This window comes from Calonectris borealis, chromosome 1, assembly GCF_964195595.1.
Source record: "Calonectris borealis chromosome 1, bCalBor7.hap1.2, whole genome shotgun sequence".
Taxonomy (NCBI): domain Eukaryota; kingdom Metazoa; phylum Chordata; class Aves; order Procellariiformes; family Procellariidae; genus Calonectris; species Calonectris borealis.
Window position 1 is genome coordinate 86192224 of NC_134312.1, and position 18876 is coordinate 86211099.

General features: G+C 42.1%; 1 protein-coding gene across 1 annotated transcript in view; it reads left to right on the plus strand.

Moving 5' to 3' along the window:
- Nucleotides 1-291: 291 nt before the first annotated feature.
- The window catches only part of LOC142088637 (ephrin type-B receptor 5), an 84903-nt gene continuing 66318 nt past the window's right edge, over nt 292-18876 (plus strand). The window contains exon 1 of the mRNA XM_075164140.1: nt 292-692. The gene's annotated coding sequence lies outside the window, so the exon portion shown is untranslated. The remainder of the gene's footprint in view (nt 693-18876) is intronic.

An 18876-nucleotide genomic window follows, 5' to 3' on the forward strand; every position in this document is an offset into this window, starting at 1 on the left:
TGCGGCAGCCGGCAGAGGGGAGCCCGCGGCGGCAGGGGACGAGGGAGCCGGCGGGGGTGGGAGAGAGGATGGTGACCGCCGCGGCAGTGACAGGAGTGGCTGCCGCCGCCTCAGAGCGTGGGATCTCGCAGCGCCCCCAGCCCCATTTGCCGTCGCGTGCTGCTGCGCTAGGCTGGGCCTCTGCAAAGGAAAGCAGGTCGGGGGGCGGGGGCGGGAGCCTAGAGAGAGGAGGAGGGGCACGGCGAGGAGGGGAGGGAGGGGAGAGAGAAAGCGAGAGAGAGAGGGGAGCCCGGAGAAAGGGACAAGGCAGATCCTAGGAAGCGGGAGGAAGAGAGATTCCTGTAAGAGAAGGTTCCTGGGCGGGGAGAGGAGAGGAAAAAACGTTTCCAGAGAAGGGCCTGGAGAGAGTGCAAGGATCGGGACTGCTCGCAAGCATCCGACTTGTTGAAGGAACCAATCGAGGGCCAACGGCTGTGCCCGGGGCCGGGGGACAAAGCGGCAGTGGGTGCAGAGCGAGAGGGACCTGGCGCTAGCCCATCGAGATGGTGTAACTTACACGGTGAAAATGGTCTTTGTCCAACTTTTCTGATGCCGGGAGGCCGGTCGCCACGGCTCTAGCGGGAAGGGCTCCTGCGAAAACTGCTTGAGTAATGCTGGGAAGTGAAGGGGGTGTTGCTGGAGTCCTGCAAAAGGTATTGTGGCGGGCGAGCGGGCCGGCGGGGAAGGGCATTGTGAGCCTGGCCGAAGAGATCTGAGGAAGAGAGCCATGGTCGAGGATATCCTGGGGTTTCTGCCATCCCGGGGAGGGGGGAGACACAGAACAAACGAGTACTACTTCTGAAAGAGATTAAAACTCCTAAGGTTGTGGGTTTTTTCTCCTTTCCTGGTATCTGTTTAAAGGTTGTGTTACTGGGACTCGGAGTGCCCAGAAGGACCCTCCCCCAAGCGCACCTCTCCTGTCAGATGCCGTGTGTGGGCAAGGGGAGAAAAGCTGTTTGAAATCGGGTCACGGTTTCACAGAAATTACTATCAAAGCCAGTATCTTCCACACATGCATGATGTGTTTGGTCTGCTCCTGTGCGTGTTGTTTTTCTCTCTCTAGCTCCTTGAAGAGCCATAGTTAAATGCTGCCTTTGAAGTCTCTGAAGCAGGAAGGCGGGGGTAGTTGTATGCTGGTGTAGGTGCCTGATCCTCGAGGAACGATACAAGGAAGGCTTTGTGGCCTTCTCTGTGGGTAGGGTTGTTAATGCTCTTGTGGGGGACAAATGGCTGTATGAGTGCTTGTGACAGAGAAAAGCCATGTTAACCTATTTTTCAAGGAGATGATGCAAGTCATGCTAAATAAATCTGTGAATGTGGGAGGGGCTGTTGTGATGGGTAATTTTAAATTTGCCTTTCATGGATCCACTGAGATAATTTCACTTACTCTGAAGTTTCTCATGCTATTACCACACTCATTTGGTTGGGGAGAAGAGCGAATATCACCTGCCTCCCCCACAAGTTCTAGAAATAAGAGAGTAAAGATGGGGAAGCAAATCTCCCAAGGGGCATCCTTCATAGGCAGTGATATCAAGTCATGCAGATTGATGAGGAAGGAGAGTGAGAGGGCAAATGGAAACAACAAAGTCAAGATAATGGGAAGAGTAGCTGCCACCAGACACATCTGTTACAGAGACAGATCTGCAACCTCAGCTAGGATGAACAAGGGAGGCTCCCTTCTTCCTTGTTACGTAGGTTCTAATCAGAAACATGGAAACTGGACATGGGTGGACCTCTTATTTAGTCACTGCTGGTCCACCTGCCCCAAGCCACTAATACAAGATTTAGTGACTATTTTTAGATCTTTCTTCATTCCCAGTTTGAAATAATTCCAATGTTGAGGTTCCTTTGGGAGCAGGAAAGGAAGAGATAATCCACAATCTAATCACCCTTTTTCTTTGATGTTACCCAATCTCTCTGCTGAAAAAAACCCCCTGTTTTTCTCTAGAAGTTCATTCCCTAAATTCAACACCTTGCACCACTTCAGTTTATTTTGCTAGTGTTTTGGCAAGCTTCAGATAACTGCACATAATTGCATCTTTTCCTTTACTGCCTTTTGCATGTATGTCCTCTTAGCCAAATTACAAATGTGCAGTTTTTAATTCCCAGACATGTATGTGTGTCTCTTTAGCCACTAAACGTTTTTTCTTGTCTTCTGAGTTCTCTCCTATTTGACTTTCTTGTGCTTGCACTGAGCTGCACAGAACTGTTTGTATGACCATGTGTTTTGATACTTGGAAATACCATTACTTTGGGGCATTGGAGCTTGTATGAAGCAGGATTGTATCCTCTCTAATTTAATCACCGAAACCCTGCAGAAAGGCATGTTTTCTTGCTTTGTTCTGAGGTTCTCAGCTCTTCCAAGCTGTTAGCTGTGGCAAGAACAGCTTGGATTATAGAGACCGTTTTTGGAGGGGATTGGGGGAAATGTGTCTCCTCTCTTTTCTTTTGGCCAAGGCTGCTACTGTCTTCGCCTTCTATATTTGTCTTGCAGTCTGACCAATGACACAGTGTAAATGCTTTTTGGGGGAAAGGCTCCAAGGAGACAGCTGCTTATTCTCCAGCATGCTCCCATAGACTGCCCGCAGATGTGTCTGACAAGAGAGCTGATCCCTCAGTCCGTTGAGAATTGTCTTCTTTATGCTTATATAAATTCACTGTGTACACTTCTCTTTGTGCCCAGGTGCAGATGTATTCCTGTTCTCCCCTTTGATACTGCATGTGCCATATGCAGAGAATCATGTAAGAGATCACTATAGTTTCTCACCCCTTACCTTGTGTGCCTCCATTAAGATAGAGTTGCTTTGTGGTCAGCTCTCCTTCCCTGGATACCTGCACTGTTACGAGATTTATGCATGCTTTTCCTCTGGCTTCAGGAATGCTTCCCTTTATAGGTCTGCTCCCCCTAAAACCTGCTCTTCCTTGTTATCCATGCATTATCCCTCAGCAGCCCCTGTGTGGAAGGTTCTCCTAAAGTCCCTGCAGATGAGTGCAAAGTACTTTTAGAGTACATTTAAGGTTGCACAGGTTTTTTTTTATTTCTCATTTCTGTGGCCATATTGCATATGTTTACTGCACACACAAACAATAGAAGATGGACGAAGTAGAAATTAGTATGTATAGTCAAGCTAGATCTTTACAAAGCGGTTTAGCCACCGAAAAGGATGCCAATATTACCCAAAAAGGGCGCTCTTGTGAAAAAGTGTTTGTTAAGAATATCCCAGATTGGCTGTTCTTGGTCATAAACATATAATGATTTTTTTCAAAAAGCTAAAAGCCTCATTTCTATGAAGAGAAAAGTTGATTAAAAATTTGAGGAACCTCCTATAATTTTGTCATTATTTTCTCTTATGTTTTTTCTTAAACCTGCTTTAATATTGTATTAGTATTATATCTTAGTGTTTAAAAAAAGGAAAATTTGTATTTTGTTAGGAAGTTTTAGATCATCTTACAGCAATACAGTTAACATCCTTTTTCCAGCTACACAAATTCAGCAGTTTTCCAACTCTTTGCAACCTTATCATTTAGCTTCTGCCTGTTAAGTCTTGGACTGGACATCCCTCTTCTCTCCATATTTGCTCTCTTTGGCAACCATGCAGCGTCAAGGACTTCAGGGGGTGTGCATAAGTATAACTTACGTGGATTTTGTAACTAATTCTGTAGATGTTTTACAGCAGCAAACTAGCTCTCTGTCTCGAGTGGTGCCAACTGTGCTACGTAAACAGACCCCCAAAAGGATGAAAACTCCTTAATTACTCATTTCAGCCATGGTACTCTGACATGTGAGCAGCAAATGCGCTGAGTGAGAAAATGCCATTTCATGTTGTCACTCTTCTCGCATTTGATTTATACAAGGAGTTTTAAACTTAAAAAAGAGAAGAACAACACTAGTGCTTTCTTCTCAGAAGCATGTGTTGTGCTTTCAAGAAATATTCCCCTGCCACCAGGAATAGTATTTTATTTTAAATGTACTATTAATACATGTGGTGTTTAAAAAAAAATTAAAAAGTGTGTACATTATGGAGGTACTGGCACAATATTTCAGAAGATCCTGTCTTGCCTCTTAAAAAGTCACCATGGAGCAGGCTGATGCTCCTGTCACGGAGGTGCTACTTGAAGATTGTTCTTGAGACCACTTCTGAGAAAAGAAGCAGCTTTGCAAGTCAAGCTCTTCTAGTCACTGGTTTCAATTTTGCATGCCTCCAGAGGCCCCTGTGCATTCTGCTGTTCAGGGCTTGCTTGTCAAGAAAATTTTTGTTCAAATGTTTCACGTGCACACACCCCCTCCTATATGCATGCATACATGCACATTTAAAGAGGAGAAAAAAAAGTGCTATTGTGGGAGTAGAGAAGATGCTGGATACTATGAGAACACAGCCTATCCAGTCTGAAAACTATAGCCTTACATACAAAGGCTGGATCCTTAAGGTCTTGGTTCACCTTAGGATGGAAATTCTCGCCAGCCCAGACCTGTATATTGAAACATACATGACTTCATTTTCAGACAGGCTTTTTCTTTTTTTTTCTCCCCAAGCTTGCCAAGTAAATGATTCCTCTGCTGATTCTGCAGTTTCCAAGTGCAGTTTTTTTCTCTGTGCCATGTCTTTGGAAAATATCCAATGTGTCTAAATCATGTAATTAAACCCTAGAAGCTAGAGACTGAGGACTACTGACTCTTTGTAAGTTATTTCTGTTTTAGCATACCGATGTTCCTCCAAGTTACTGTAAAGCTTTCAAAGCTCCCTAAATGACCTGATCTCTTTCCCACTTACTGTAAAACACTCACATGATATGAATCTATTTGGCCCAGCTGACCACTTCAGAGGCAGTGTGTAGGATACAGACGCCTGTGTTGAGGCATTGAGCATCAGGCTTACCACAGGTTCTCTCATATCCTAAGGTTGTCTACAAATGGAAGCAGAGTTCCTTGGCAGATCTCTCTTATCTGCCTAACTATTCTTTAAGAGGGTGGGGTGTCACAAGAGGGATATTGTTGCAGTGATTTCTGGGCAGGTTTTGAATAATTTCAATTTGGAAGTTCAAATTGGACTGTTTATAAACTGTTTGAATTTCCAAATGTTACATTTCACTCACAGCTAGGATCAATTTGATTCCAGTAAGCAGAATCTGAAATGCTTTCTGCACCAGGAAGATGTTTGAAATTATTCCTTCTTGATTTTGAGCCAGGAAGAAGTTGCTGGAAGCACAGCTGGATTGGGATGCTTGCCTGCAGTTGTCTCCCAGATGGTCCCTTCCCTTGCTAATGTCAGTAGGTTTTGAGCTGGTGCCAGCAGCAATGGGATTGCAGATATGTACTGGCATTTTCCCTTTTCAGAGAGTTTGCTAATCCCATTTGGAGCATGTGTTGTTCATAAAGGGGTCACCATATCAGCAGTTATGACTGCCATCATTATGGTATCAGGAATGGAATAGTTCTGTTGAGGAATGTTCATTTAATTACTAGTGCAGAGAGGATCTTCTCTGCCTTCTCCTCCTCCAGTATCTAAGCATGTTAGGAATCGGTAAAGGTGCAGTACAACATGATTTGAGAACAAATTGTGCTGACCTGAGTATAAATCAGCAGTCTGTTAAAATCTAGATAGATAGAGGCTTGACAGAGGGAATTTTCTGTAGTTTGCATGTGTCTTGGTGTTGTATTCTGCCGGGGCATGTATGTGGAGTCAAGCTGAAGACTAATTAGTTTTCTTTTGGAGCCTTCCTGTAGCACGTTTTTGCTCAGGGCCCCAGGCTGAGCACCAGAAAGACATTTGGTGAAGTAACGTAATGGGAATGATGCATGACTTGTGCTCGTTGTTTCAGTCAAAAGTCATCCTAACCCTGACTGGGTGAATCGTGTTGACAATTGCATGTTTCTCATGGATAATTTTAGCCGTCTTGAATTAGAAGTGGCTCTGGATGGTCTCGGAGAGCTGCAGGTTCCTGCAACTAAGGAAACCAAATTAGCGACTAGATCCCTGTTACCTGAAGAGAATGGCTTAAAAATTGTTTCCTAAATAGATTCTTTTGATTTTGTCTAATGAATTACCCCCAAAAGAGTGTGTGTGGTGACAAGGTGTAAAGAAAACAGATCAGTCTTTGGAAACAGAGTAAAAATAAAAATGTTCAGTTCTTTAAAAGAATTAAGCTAAAGCAAGTTTTACTCTCTTCGGTAAATTAACACCTACTGGACAAGTCTAAGTGAAAGGATCAGAATAGGCTTGTTGAATTGTTGTGCCTGTCTTGCTTCTCTTGGCTGATAGTCTGTACCAGCCCACTGTGTCTAATAGTGTTATGAAGAGTTGTGTGGATAGAAATCAGAGTGGGAAGGGGAAGCTTGCCCTAAAAGCTCAGAAAGTTCTTCTAAAATTATTTTTTAGATGATTCTTTTGAAAAAGGCTTTGCTTCCCCCCCCCCCCCCCAGATCATATAGCAGATCAGCCCAGTGTTTTCTACTATATTTTCTCTTGTGCCTCTCTGAACCTGTGGTGTTGAAATTGGACAATCCCTGACTTTATGGCACTAATGCAAATGCACATAGGCTATTTGTATTTGACTGTGTAAACTTCTCTGCCATGGCACAGATGAACTGGGAGCTCGGTGAAGAGTGACAAAAGTGATTGGGAGACTACAGGGAATTTTTGACATGCTATTGAAAAGAACTAGCTTCGTGATGACTGAAAAAGGGTTGCTCTGGAGTATATAGTACCTGGGAGACTATTGACAGGATCCTAGGCAATGTGGCTAAAGTAAAAGGGCTGGCTCAAATTGCTCAAAGGAGATGATTTCCGGTTCAGTATTAAGGCATGTTTTCTTCCAGCAAGGGTCTAAGTAGATTGTAGGAAGTCGTGGAAGCCCTATTGCTTATGTCATTTAAAAATATAACTAGCAAAGCTTAAAGGAATATACAGACAAAAATCCTGCTGTTGGCTGGCGACTGTAGGCCAGATGTTGTCTAAATAAAGATGCCCATCCCCCTCTTGTAGTTTCTGTTATTAGTCTCACCAGCAACTGGGGGAGGGACTACCTTCCTGATAGAAAATGCATCTTGGCTCTGCTGCCTTACAACCAAGACTGGTTGGTATCCAAGGAAAGGAAGTGGTGTGTTGTACTTGCTCCATTTTAGGTGTAATCCTTTGGTTTTGAAGATGGACGTGACTGTAACAAGAGCAGTGAGCCCCAGCATCAACACTGAAATATAAATATGCCTTTGAGACACAGAGAAGGCAGGATGAGCTCTGAGATTTATATGTTATTGCTTTCATCTCTGGCACAAAAAATAATACAAACATGCGTCAGAAGGAGATGCTATGAGCCTGAAATATCTTTCTACTGTAACCCGCTTGGCCTCCCTTTTCCTCTTAAGACTTTTTCTGTTCTGCTGAAGTATTAGTGGCACATAATGTTCCTATTTCCTGAGGGTGGAAACAACGAACTGGAAATGCAGGATGGAGGAGGAGGGAAGGACCTGAGAATGGAATTGGCTGCTCTGCAGGCTCTGCCAGTGGCAAGTTCAAATTTTTGGTGGGGCTCTCTAACCCGCTTTCACTATACATGGGCTCCCTATGATGCTTCACTGAACTCAGCTAATTGTTCCACCCAGTCATTCCCTTTCAGGTCACCTCTCTCTTCTTTGCAGCGTTGATCTCACTTCTCTTCTTCAAGCTGCCATTTCTGCCTCATTGCTCTCTCAACTGTCTCCTAGACAAGAGCCAATTTGGGCAACCTGATTCCCAAAATCAAAGTGAGAGCCTGTTCTAAGCCTTGAACCAACATGAATCATTAATGTTGCCCTCTAAATAAATATCTATATATCATTGACAAAAAGTAAAAGAAAATTAGTATTAAAGAATAAGTCAGATGTTTCTGAAGTTGAATAGGACCCTTATCTTCTCTGTTCTTGTTGCTCAGTTCAGGTTATTTAACAGTGAGACCAAGGTTCTATGAGGGAAGGAGACCAAGTCTGAATGAAGATTATGGATTTGGAGACTGGAACTGAAGAGAGCAAAACTGGAGAAATCATCTATTTTCTTAAAGTTTTCCCAGAATAAGTTCTAGGTCTCATAGTTCCTGTCTCTGTGTTCTTAGTGTGCCTTGAGAGATTGCTACCAAGATAGCTCCTTAGTTGCTTGTTACTGCATAGTGCAGTAACACCTCCTGCAAAAATGGTTATGGACAGACTATAGGTAGTGTTGGTGTGCAGTTCTGTGGAGTATGATCAGGGCAGTGCAGGATTATTTTGTAGTATTTTAGTGCCTAATGGGAACATAAGGCTCAAACTAATGGTGGAACAGACAGAATTCCCATCTAGACAAACAGTGGTCATATAAGGATGAAAACTGTGTGGTAGAACTCTTCTCAGCCATTTTCTCTCTCCCTCATAGCTTCCTAGTTTTGTGCATATATTTCCACATCAAACGCTCTAATTTACATTTAGCTGGAGCTAAAGCTTGTCTATTGTATAGCCTGTTGGTGCAGTCAGCAAAATTTAAGGGAATCAGCTTGACTGAAAATAATTTCTTATTCTCACTTCCATTCAGGGAATATGTTATGTAACAGGCCTCTGTTAGGGCAACCTTATGAACTCAAAAACTGCTATTTGCAATAGGTATGGGGGTATAATTGGATGGAAGCTAGCTGGTAAACAACTGCATGGAGTGGGGTTGGGGGAGGAGGTTTGGACAGCAAGATCAGGGCAATTAACAAGTCAGTAAAGTGATTATACTTCAGTGCTTTTCTGCCTTGTTATTTTACAAAGAAGCACTCTTTCCTTGCTTCTCTTAACAGGAGTAAAAACAGCGATGATAAATAATGCTAATAATTAAATAGTTTTAAAAATTAAAAGTAGCCTTTATCTGCAAATGCATGCAGCCAACAATTTGAGAACCAAGCTCTATGACAGCCCAAGGCTGTGAAACTGATTAAAATGGAAAAAAGTAGTTATAATTAACCCTTAAATCATGAAGCACATTCTCTGAAAACCCAAGTTGCCTCCTTGAAGCCAGAAAGGAGGTTAATAAAAAGAGCAGTACTTAAATGAAGATGTTTTAATATTATTAGTTCTTTCTGTAGTCTGTTTTGAAATGTCAGTTTCTCTCATGGAATGAAAGGCAATTTCAAAATGCAGGGAATTCCCATAGAAGAGGAACATTATCTTTTAACAAACTGTCAGTGCTGCCACTGTCTCCTAACAGGCAGCATAAGTTTGGATACTGTTAATATGAATAGCATGCATTTTCTGCTTATGCTAAGTATTCCTTACTGTACAAGCCTCATAAAGTCAAAAGCAAAATTTGAGGTGAAGACAGTAAGTATATTTTTACAAAAAGTGAAGATTCTTTACTGCAGCTGAAGAAAATCTTAATCCTTCCTAAAGGGCTTTGCAAACTTTTGTCCACCAAGAGCAGTTCAAGAAAAAAGTATTCTCAGTTTCTTTTTTGCCCTCCATTGTATGTTTTGAGTGTTTGTGCATAGGTCTTGGGTCATATATTTCTAGACATGCCATGTAAGGCTATATTCTTAATTTAAAACGGGAAACAGCATTATTATAAAATATCCCTTTTCTTAGGCTTATCCATATCTTACTTTTGTAAGCCACTCTCACCCCCACCCAACCTTTCAGGCCCTTGATTTCTTTTCTAGTGTCCTGACAGTGCCTTTAAGGCCCTTTTGCAGCTCCATGATTGGTTTGTCCATGCAGATTTGCAGATACTCTCGCAGACTTGTCAGCAAATGTCAAGGTTATTTCTCTGATGGCGTTGCTTGCCTGGCCATTGCTAACACTGTGGTTGGCCTCTTTATCATTTTCCATTCATCAGCAATCAGAACGTGGTATATAATAAAACTTTAATTTCAGATGAAAAAGAAGCAAGATCAGCATTGCTGAGTAGATGGTTTTAGGGACACACCCTTTCGTCACACATCCTTTGTTTAAATACTGTTTGTGAAAAAGTTTTATTTCTCGTCCCTTTTTTAGTGCCAAAATAGTATGCATCTTTTTCCTTTGTCGTTTTCAAACTTTTCTATCATAAAATTACTGTGAAATTTGAAGCGTTTACTTAAACTTAACTGTTGCCAGTTGTACCGGAGGAGGAGATGTCAATTTTCAAAGAATTTTTATTACTACAGAATTTTTTCACCTAGAAGTTAATAATGTGGCCATCTTCAGGGATATTTAAGCTGAATCCCTTAAATGTAAAATTCTGTGCTTAGAATTTTGGAAATACAACCTTTTACAGAGTGCTTGAGAAGGCTTTGCTGCTGTGCCCTAGACCTTGTAAATTACCTATTTTTTTCCTCTCTGAGGCCTTATGTCTTCCTTTTGTACAGATAAAAGTATACTTGTTAAAGGTAAATCATACCTGAAGTTGAAAACATCATGGTTTTTTCCACATAGATAAAAGTGCATTACAAGGATCTGTGCGCAGTTGTACTGAGAGAAGTTTCCTGAGAAATTAGAGTAAAATTGATCAGAGCATAGTGAAACCATAACCAGTAGGTACAGCTGTTATCTTCTCTTTCCATCAAAGAAGATAAATGTGACGGGCAGCTGCTGATTTTTTTTCTCCCTCTTCTTTCTGCAGTCTCCTTCATTTACTATATGAAAATTCAAAGGGAGCAGTTTCTGTATCACTCCGATTCCTATTATTTTTTAGGAGAGTTTCTATCAGGCAAGCGATGGATAACATACACAACAATGCATTTCTTCACATTTTTCATTCTATAACATTATTAATATTCTAAAACCAGGATTTTACTTCCAAGTGTTAATGTTAGAAACTTGAGTATAATTACCAATTTTTCTTTGAAAAGTACACGAACCACTATAAAAATTATCAATTAAGTTAAATCTTGTGAAGTAGGAAGAGATTTTATTCAAGAGCTTTGTTGTACTTAATATGCATGTAATTCAAGTACCTAATAAGCAGGTGGAAGAAAGAATCTGTTTCTTTAATTTAATTTTTTTTTTTTTTAAATTGCAATAGTTTCAAGAGATCAGTGTCCATCTTGTTAAGCATAGCAGAAACATAATGGGGAGGCATTGAGAGAGTCTGTGGAAACACAGGGCAGTGGTGAATGAATTTTGGTTAGGAAGATAAACTAGGGTCACAAGCAAAGCTGCGAGGCTTCTCTAGCCAAGTACATGTGTCAGAGAAGAGAGATTTAAAGGAAAGCACTGTAGTTATCTAAAGCAATAGAATCATAGAATCATAAAACAGAATCATAGAATCATTAAGGTTGGAAAAGACCTTAATCTTTTCATCGAGTCCAACCGTCAACCCAACACCACCATGCCCACTAAACCATGTCCCAAAGCGCCACATCTACACGTCTTTTAAATACTTCCAGGGATGGTGACTCAACCACTTGCCTGGGCAGCCTGTTCCAATGTTTAACCACACTTTCAGTAAAGAAATTTTTCCTAATGTCCAATCTAAACCTCCCTTGGCGCAACTTGAGGCCATTTCCTCTCGTCCTATCGCTGGTTACTTGGGAGAAGAGACCAACACCCACCCCGCTACAACCTCCTTTCAGGTAGTTGTAGAGAGCGATAAGGTCTCCCCTGAGCCTCCTCTTCTCCAGGCTAAACAGTCTCAGTTCCCTCAGCCGCTCCTCATAAGAGTTGTTCTCCAGACCCTTTACCAGCTTCGTTGCCCTTCTCTGGACACGCTCCAGCACCTCAATGTCCTTCTTGTAGTGAGGGGCCCAAAACTGAACACAGTATTCGAGGTGCGGCCTCACCAGTGCCGAGTACAGGGGCACAATCACTTCCCTACTCCTGCTGGCCACACTATTTCTGATACAGGCCAGGATGCTGTTGGCCTTCTTGGCCACCTGGGCACATGTTCAGCCGGCTGTCAACCAGTTCCTTTTCCTCTGGGCAGCTTTCCAGCCACTCTTCCCCAAGCCTGTAGCGTTGCATGGGGTTGTTGTGACCGAGGTGCAGGACCCGGCACTTGACTTTGTTAAATCTCATACAATTGGCCTCAGCCCATCGATCCAGCCTGTCCAGGTCCCTCTGCAGAGCCTTCCTACCCTCGAGCAGATCAACACTCCCGCCCAACTTGGTGTCATCTACAAACATACTGAGGGAGCACTCAATCCCCTCATCCAGATCATTGATAAAGATATTGAACAAGACCGGCCCCAAAACTGAGCCCTGGGGAACACCCCTCGTGACCGGCCGCCAACTGGATTTAACTCCGTTCGCCAACAGCTCTCTGGGCTTGTCTGTCCAGGCAGTTTGTTACCCAGTGAAGAGTGCACCTGTCTAAGCCGTGAGCCGCCAGCTTCTCTAGAATGCTGTGGAAGACAGTGTCAAAGGCTTTACTAAAGTCCAGGTAGACCCTCATCTACTAGGCGGGTCACCTGGTCATAGAAGTAGATCAAGTTGGTCAAGCAGGACCTGCCTTCCATGAACCCGTGCTGGCTGGGCCTGATCCCCTGGTTGTCCTGCATATGCCTTGTGAGCACCCTCAAGATGAACCGCTCCATAACCTTCCCTGGTACTGAGGTCAGGCTGACAGGCCTGTAGTTCCCTGGATCCTCCTTCCGGCCCTTCTTGTAGACGGGCGTCACATTGGCAAGCCTCCAGTCGTCCGGGACCTCCCCTGTTCACCAGGACTGCTGATGAATGATGGAGAGTGGCTTGGCAAGCTCCTCCTCCAGCTCCCTCAGTACTCTTGGGTGGATCCCATCCGGCCCCATAGACTTTTGAGCATCCAGGTGGTGTAGCAGTTCATTAACTGCTTCCTCTTGCGTTATGGTGGGGCCACGCTAACGTGACCACCTGTATGGTTTGGAAGACAGCACAGAGGCTCAGAATCTCCCCAGATACCTTTAGGCTGCACCTAAGGAGTCATCTGCAGGGGCCTGTTTAGCTGTCCATAGCTCCCTTTTTTAATTAGTGCAGATCTTAGGTACCTACTGACGATGATTCAGCTCAGTCCACTGACTGTAGAGGTTTTTGAGTGATTATGCTTCTAATTTGGGCATAAATTATGCCCAAATTTATGCCATTTTCTGGACATAAATTATGCCCGAGCCTCAAGGGCTTAATAAAAATTCATGAAAATAAGCTTCTCTTCCCTTTAAGGGCTATGAAAGTTCTTAACTTGGATCCCACTAGGAAATGTATAATCAGATCGTGGAAGATCAGCTTCAAGACTCCTGGTATTTCCATGGTAAACAAGGAAATAAATCCCTTTCTTTGGAGACCATTCAGAATCAACCTTTGGATTGTTGTTATAAACTTAAAGAATCCCAAAAGACACAGACACAACCCTATTTAGATAATCTGTAAGAAACAAATGATCAAGCCAGCTAGAGGAAATCTTTTATGAAGTATGTTGTTGAGGAAGCATTCCTTTAAGCTTAGTTATACATTAGCACCTAGAGCCTTTCTCTCAAAATTAAATTAATAAACTGAACGGATCATAAAAAAATCCACAAGGCTTTGTTACAAATTCCACTCTCCTCCCAGATATTTTTAAAATATTTTGGAGTCATTCAAAATAACCTCAAATAGTAACAGAGGATAAAAGGATATACAGCAACTATTGAAATGATTTGTATATTTAATGAAACATTTCTCTGTGCTGCTATATGTGCCCCAGTGATAATTTTTTTGGAGAAAAACGCATTAACTTCATAATATTAAAGCCTTGAGCGATAAATTATTTGTTGCTCTCCCGCCATTCACTTCCTGTTTGGGGTGTAGAAAGATTTCTATTAATAGCAGTTATTGTAATTATTGTCTAAGAAGGAAGGTAGGCAGTATTATGTCATGCTCAAAGTGTTGCACAGGCATTGAGTGACAGCTTTTCACAACAGCATTGTGAGATTTATCCTAGTGAGATGTGTGACTGTAGCTGCAAGGGCATCTTAGTGGCGAAGGAGCAATTAAAGTAGGAGAGAACTAGGGGGAGAGGAGGGGGAAAGGCCTCTTGCTTGATGTATAACACTATCATGGTTCCCTATTTATCATGAATGAGAAGAAGTATTAATTCCACTTTTTGTACTCTGCCTAAATGTGGTGAATCAGTGTGCAGCACAAATTAATTGGAATAGTAGTTTGACTCTCCCAGATGTTGTGCGTATTTATATTTTTAATGCTTCTCACTGAGAGATAATATTAAGCTGTTATGAGTCATACTGCAAAATGTGCACTGTGCTTGCAAAGGTGCAGCATTTTTTCTGCCCTAAAGAATCTTTTGAGGTGCATTCATTTTGCATCTAGATGCTTTGTGTAAGGAAGAAGTATGACAAATATGAGGGAAATCTATTGAATCAAGTGTAGCAGAGGGAAGCTATACTCATATAATGATTTCTACTGTGAAATAGGCCTAAAGGAGTCAGTTAACAATGAAGGAGGAAGAAGCATTGTTCCAGTGGGAGGAAGCAAAATGATTTGGAAAAGTTCTTGGGACAGTTAAGAAGAATAGAAAGAGTAAAAATCTGGCATTGTTACGATTTCAGCTTCTACTAATAGAATAATTTAAAACACAGAAAAGTACTTTGTTGCACAGGGAGAGATACCTTTTCAAATCTGTTGCAATTTCGAAACGGATTAGATAAATTCATAAAGAGATACTAAAGGGAATGGATTGGGGTATACTCTCTAGCAACCCTAGTCTTGTATTTGTGGATGCTGGACGAATAGTAGGGGAGTGGACCACTTAGAGGCCAGGCTTGCAAGCTGTCTCCAAATAGCACCTCTTCCTGGCATGGGAGACACAGAGAAAACTTGGGTTAGATGGACGTTGATCTGCTTCAGTGTTCTTTCTTGTGTTTTGAAATATAGTTTGTGCTAAAGCATGAAGAATTGTTACTCTCTTGACGGCACATTCAAAAACACAAGTGTTCTTCCAATAAAGAAGACTGTCAGGAACTCTTGATTAAGAACTGACAATTTTTATATTGTGTTGGCAGCCCCATTGTTTCCATTTGCCTCCATGCCTCCTGGGAATGAGATATGTGGACCAATATTAGAGTTGGGATTTCTACAAAGTAGTGCAGGATGGAGCATCCTCTCTGCAGTGGATCAAACTCCTGTCAGCTTTTAGGGAATAGAATATTGGAACTGACCTTAGGTCTCCTGTAGGAATTGGGGGCTATGGGACTAATAGTTCTTCCTGCTGCTTCTGGTTTGCTCTAATTTCACAGAACTCAAAGAAACAGCTACATTCCATTCATGGAGAGGAAGAACCTCTCATCTTTTCTCCAGAGGCTTGTGCAGTGCCTGAACAATCCTAGCTTTTTTCTTAATCCTAAAGGCATGCCTGAATTCCTCCTGCAGAACCCGGACAGCTGCGTGGTTCAATTGAATGCTTAACTGCTATTTGATGTCGGGTTCTGCAGGTGGTATCTGTCAGAGGGGAATAGGGTCAATGTGCATTACTTTCTGATCTGTGGCTACATATTGTCTGCATGCTAAGCTGGAACATGCCTCAGCGAAGGTCTGTCTAAAGATTTATGGGTGGAATCAAAAGGATTAGAAAGCGGGGGGTTTTCTTTAAAGCTTAGGTCACAGAACCTGTGGCCAGCAGAGAATTAATACAGTTTATCTTGTTGTCACTGTTCTTGATCAGTTTCAGAGTGCCAGGCAAACCCAGAAGAAAAAAAGCAGTCCATTCTAAGGAGGTCCCTCTTAGATCTGTCATGTACATACCACCTCCATTAAGACTCAAGACATAGGCTATTGGGTTACTCTAAAATAAGTGACTCCACAAACCTAGGAGCAAATCTGCTTTCCTTCTAATAAAAACACATGCACTGATAGAAGAGAATTTTGAATCAATGCTGGCCTGTTTAGCAACACTAGTGCCCTGTGGCTCTTCAGGTGTCGTCTTTGAGGAAATCGTTTATTTGCATAAGGAAACTGCTGCAGAGATACTGGCTGCATGAAATACTTATGTTTAGCACAGGTTAGATACAGGATGGGCACACAGCAGCCCCCTTTGTGACAGAAATCTCACAAGCACAGGCCTGTACAAGTGTCAGTTGTCCTAGTACATATGGAAGCACTATCGCTATCTATCCTGTAGCACTGAGCATCATTTGCCTGGAGACTGTATTAAAGTGTTCCCGCTTCAAGACTGAGTTCAGAAAAAGTGAGAAATTACAGCACTGGCTCTGTCTGGTGAGAAGAAACAGGCTGTAAACAGTGCCAGTTAAGCCAGGCATACTTGGTTTCACATTCAAGGCTTTCCAGCTGAAATGGCTTGTGTTTGCAGTCTTGTGTAGAAGAAGCTTTGAGATGCTGGGCAAGAGCTGACTCTCTTCTGTTGAGATATACAACAGAAGAGAGCAAGGGACATTCTGACTATATATAAGGAAGAAAAAAAATCCCCAGTAGTGGTTCAGTTCTGAAACAGACGCCCAAAGAAGCTGAGGAATCTCTATCCTTGGAGATGTTCAAAACTCACCTTGACAAGCTTCCAGAATAACATTTTTCCCTCGCTGGTTGTTCAGCTAAGAAATCAGGATTCTTGAAAATACTGGTGATTATTGTATTCATTTCTCTTTTTGGGATCTTGAACACAATTAAATTTTGGTAATCCAGATACCACAGTGATGGTGCCAAAGTAAACAATCATGGTAGCATTGGTGAATAATGTAAGCAGATAACCTGGAGACTTCCATTTCCCATCTCTTGGAGCTTGGTACTAAAGCAAAGGCAATATATAACTGGTCTTTTCTGACTGCTTGGTATCTTCATTGTTTTATAGGGTTGAATCATTAAAAGACATTTGGATCCTCAGGAACTGTCATGCTTTTCAGATGCTTTATGATTTTCAGGACTTCCAAGGAGATGGAGATCATTCCACTAGCCAAGGAAGTATATGCCCAAAAATGGTTTAGAATTCTTTATGGAAGGATTTGCATAAGAAGGATTGACAGCTGGTACATGGGTGGCAAGTTCTATGTAGCTGGAAGAGAGAGAGGACAAGAAGGGGTATTTAAGGAAGTTTGTTGAAGGATCCTGTGAGGGAGGATGTATTACTTTGCAGTTGGATTTGGAGGAGAATGGGGGATAGTGGATTCTGTAGCAAGGAAAGGTAATCTGTCTGAAAGCGGTTTTGGAAGAAGTAACAAGCTGAGAAGGCCATGGAAAGGTGCTTGTGTGGACAAGAAAAGAGGGTGGTTTAAAAGTTGGGATGGTTTGAGGTTTCTTTTTAAGTAGTTTGGTGTAGGGAAGAAATAGTAGGAGAACTAAAGAAACATGAGTGTCTTTGGGTGTAGTCAAATTCTGCACACATCAGGTGCTGGGGGGAAGGGCAGGGCAGTGGTTAGCAATTTAGGGGCTTGGTACTCTTTAATTCGGAGAGGCTAGTGCTTCCCTCCTACTCTCCCTTAAATGCTTCCATAATGTTCTCCCCTACCCTTCATTAAGCATCTTTCTTTGAGGTGTGGAAGAGGCAAAATAAATTAAAAAAAGAGACAGTTTTACCTTTTTTAACTGCTAAATCAAAACCAGCTTTTTGGTTTAGCCACCATTTATTTCATGGAAAAATAATTTTCCAGTCTAATCCAAACAAAGCCTGTATGATGCCTCAGGAAGAGCAGTGCAATATTGCTGGAACACAGGGTCTACCAAGGTAAGCTGAACAGACGTCGTAAGAGAGATGTGCAGGTAGGGAGGGAAGGAGAACGACTGGTTTCCTTGGAGCCAGAAATGATTTTGTGTCTGCTTCTTGATACCAGGGTTTTTTTAGTTATATCTGTTTTGTGGTAGCAAACTGATTTCCTCCTTACATATTACCTAGTGATTTCAAGACTTTGGCCTGAGATCCAGCAGCCAGAGCATATTTGGTTCTGTTTCCTGCCCTGCCACTTGTAAGTTGTGTGACATTAAGAAAGTCTGAATTGTGGGCTGTTTTCAGACCTTCTGTAAATGAATGCAGTCCCATTGACTGAAATGAAAGTTTTCTTCAGTTTATTTGACCTCTGTTTCTGCATTTATTTGCCTTCAAAATGAATGTTTAAAAGTCCCCATCTCTCAGGAGTTGGCTGGCTTAAAAAAAAGGCTTTTAGATATTATAATGTTATAGATTGACTTGCAGTACAAATGCTGTGTATTTATGTCTCCATGTAGAGTAGTTACGCAGGCTTGATTCCGGTGTACCCGGTCTTGTTTTTAGTGGCTCAGGCAGTAGTCTTCAGCCCTGTTCCTGGAGAACACTGCTATGTGCTTGGATAGTTCTTTCTGTAAAGAAGGGTTTTGGTCATTCAGCCTGGAATTTTCTCCTTTTTACAGTTTCATCCAGTGGTGTTTTTCTTCTGTGGTGTATACATGTTTCATAAACTAATATGCAGTATTACATCCATCCTCCCATTTAATCTTCATTTTTCCTCAGTTATACTTAACTGATTTTATTTTTCTCTTTCCTCATAAATCATTAATCAAAGTTTTTGCTTCTTCGTGAGGTCCCTTTAATTTCCTTATGTTTTAGCGATGCCCAGGCTGCCTTTGCTTCATCTGTGTTTGGTGCTCTATGTTCTCATTAGGGGCAGTGTTAAGAGAGAACTATTCCATCCTGTCCAGTATTTTCTCCCCCTCTTTAGTAAAGCAAATCAGATTTCACTCCATTGCCTTTTCGCATAGTTTTTTCTCTGCTACGCTGAACTTGCTCAAATCCCCCATTGCTAGGTTTTCAGAGAATTACAGTGAGGCTGCCCCTTTTAATTACAACTCTTCTCTCCCCTATTTCAGCTAAGTTATTGAGCCATTTCTCTATATTGCCTGAGACATTTTTCTTTGTCCTTAGCTACGCTTCACTGTCTCACTGAAGACATTGAAGTGTTTTCAATGCTCTGCACAAAGAGCACCTACAGAAA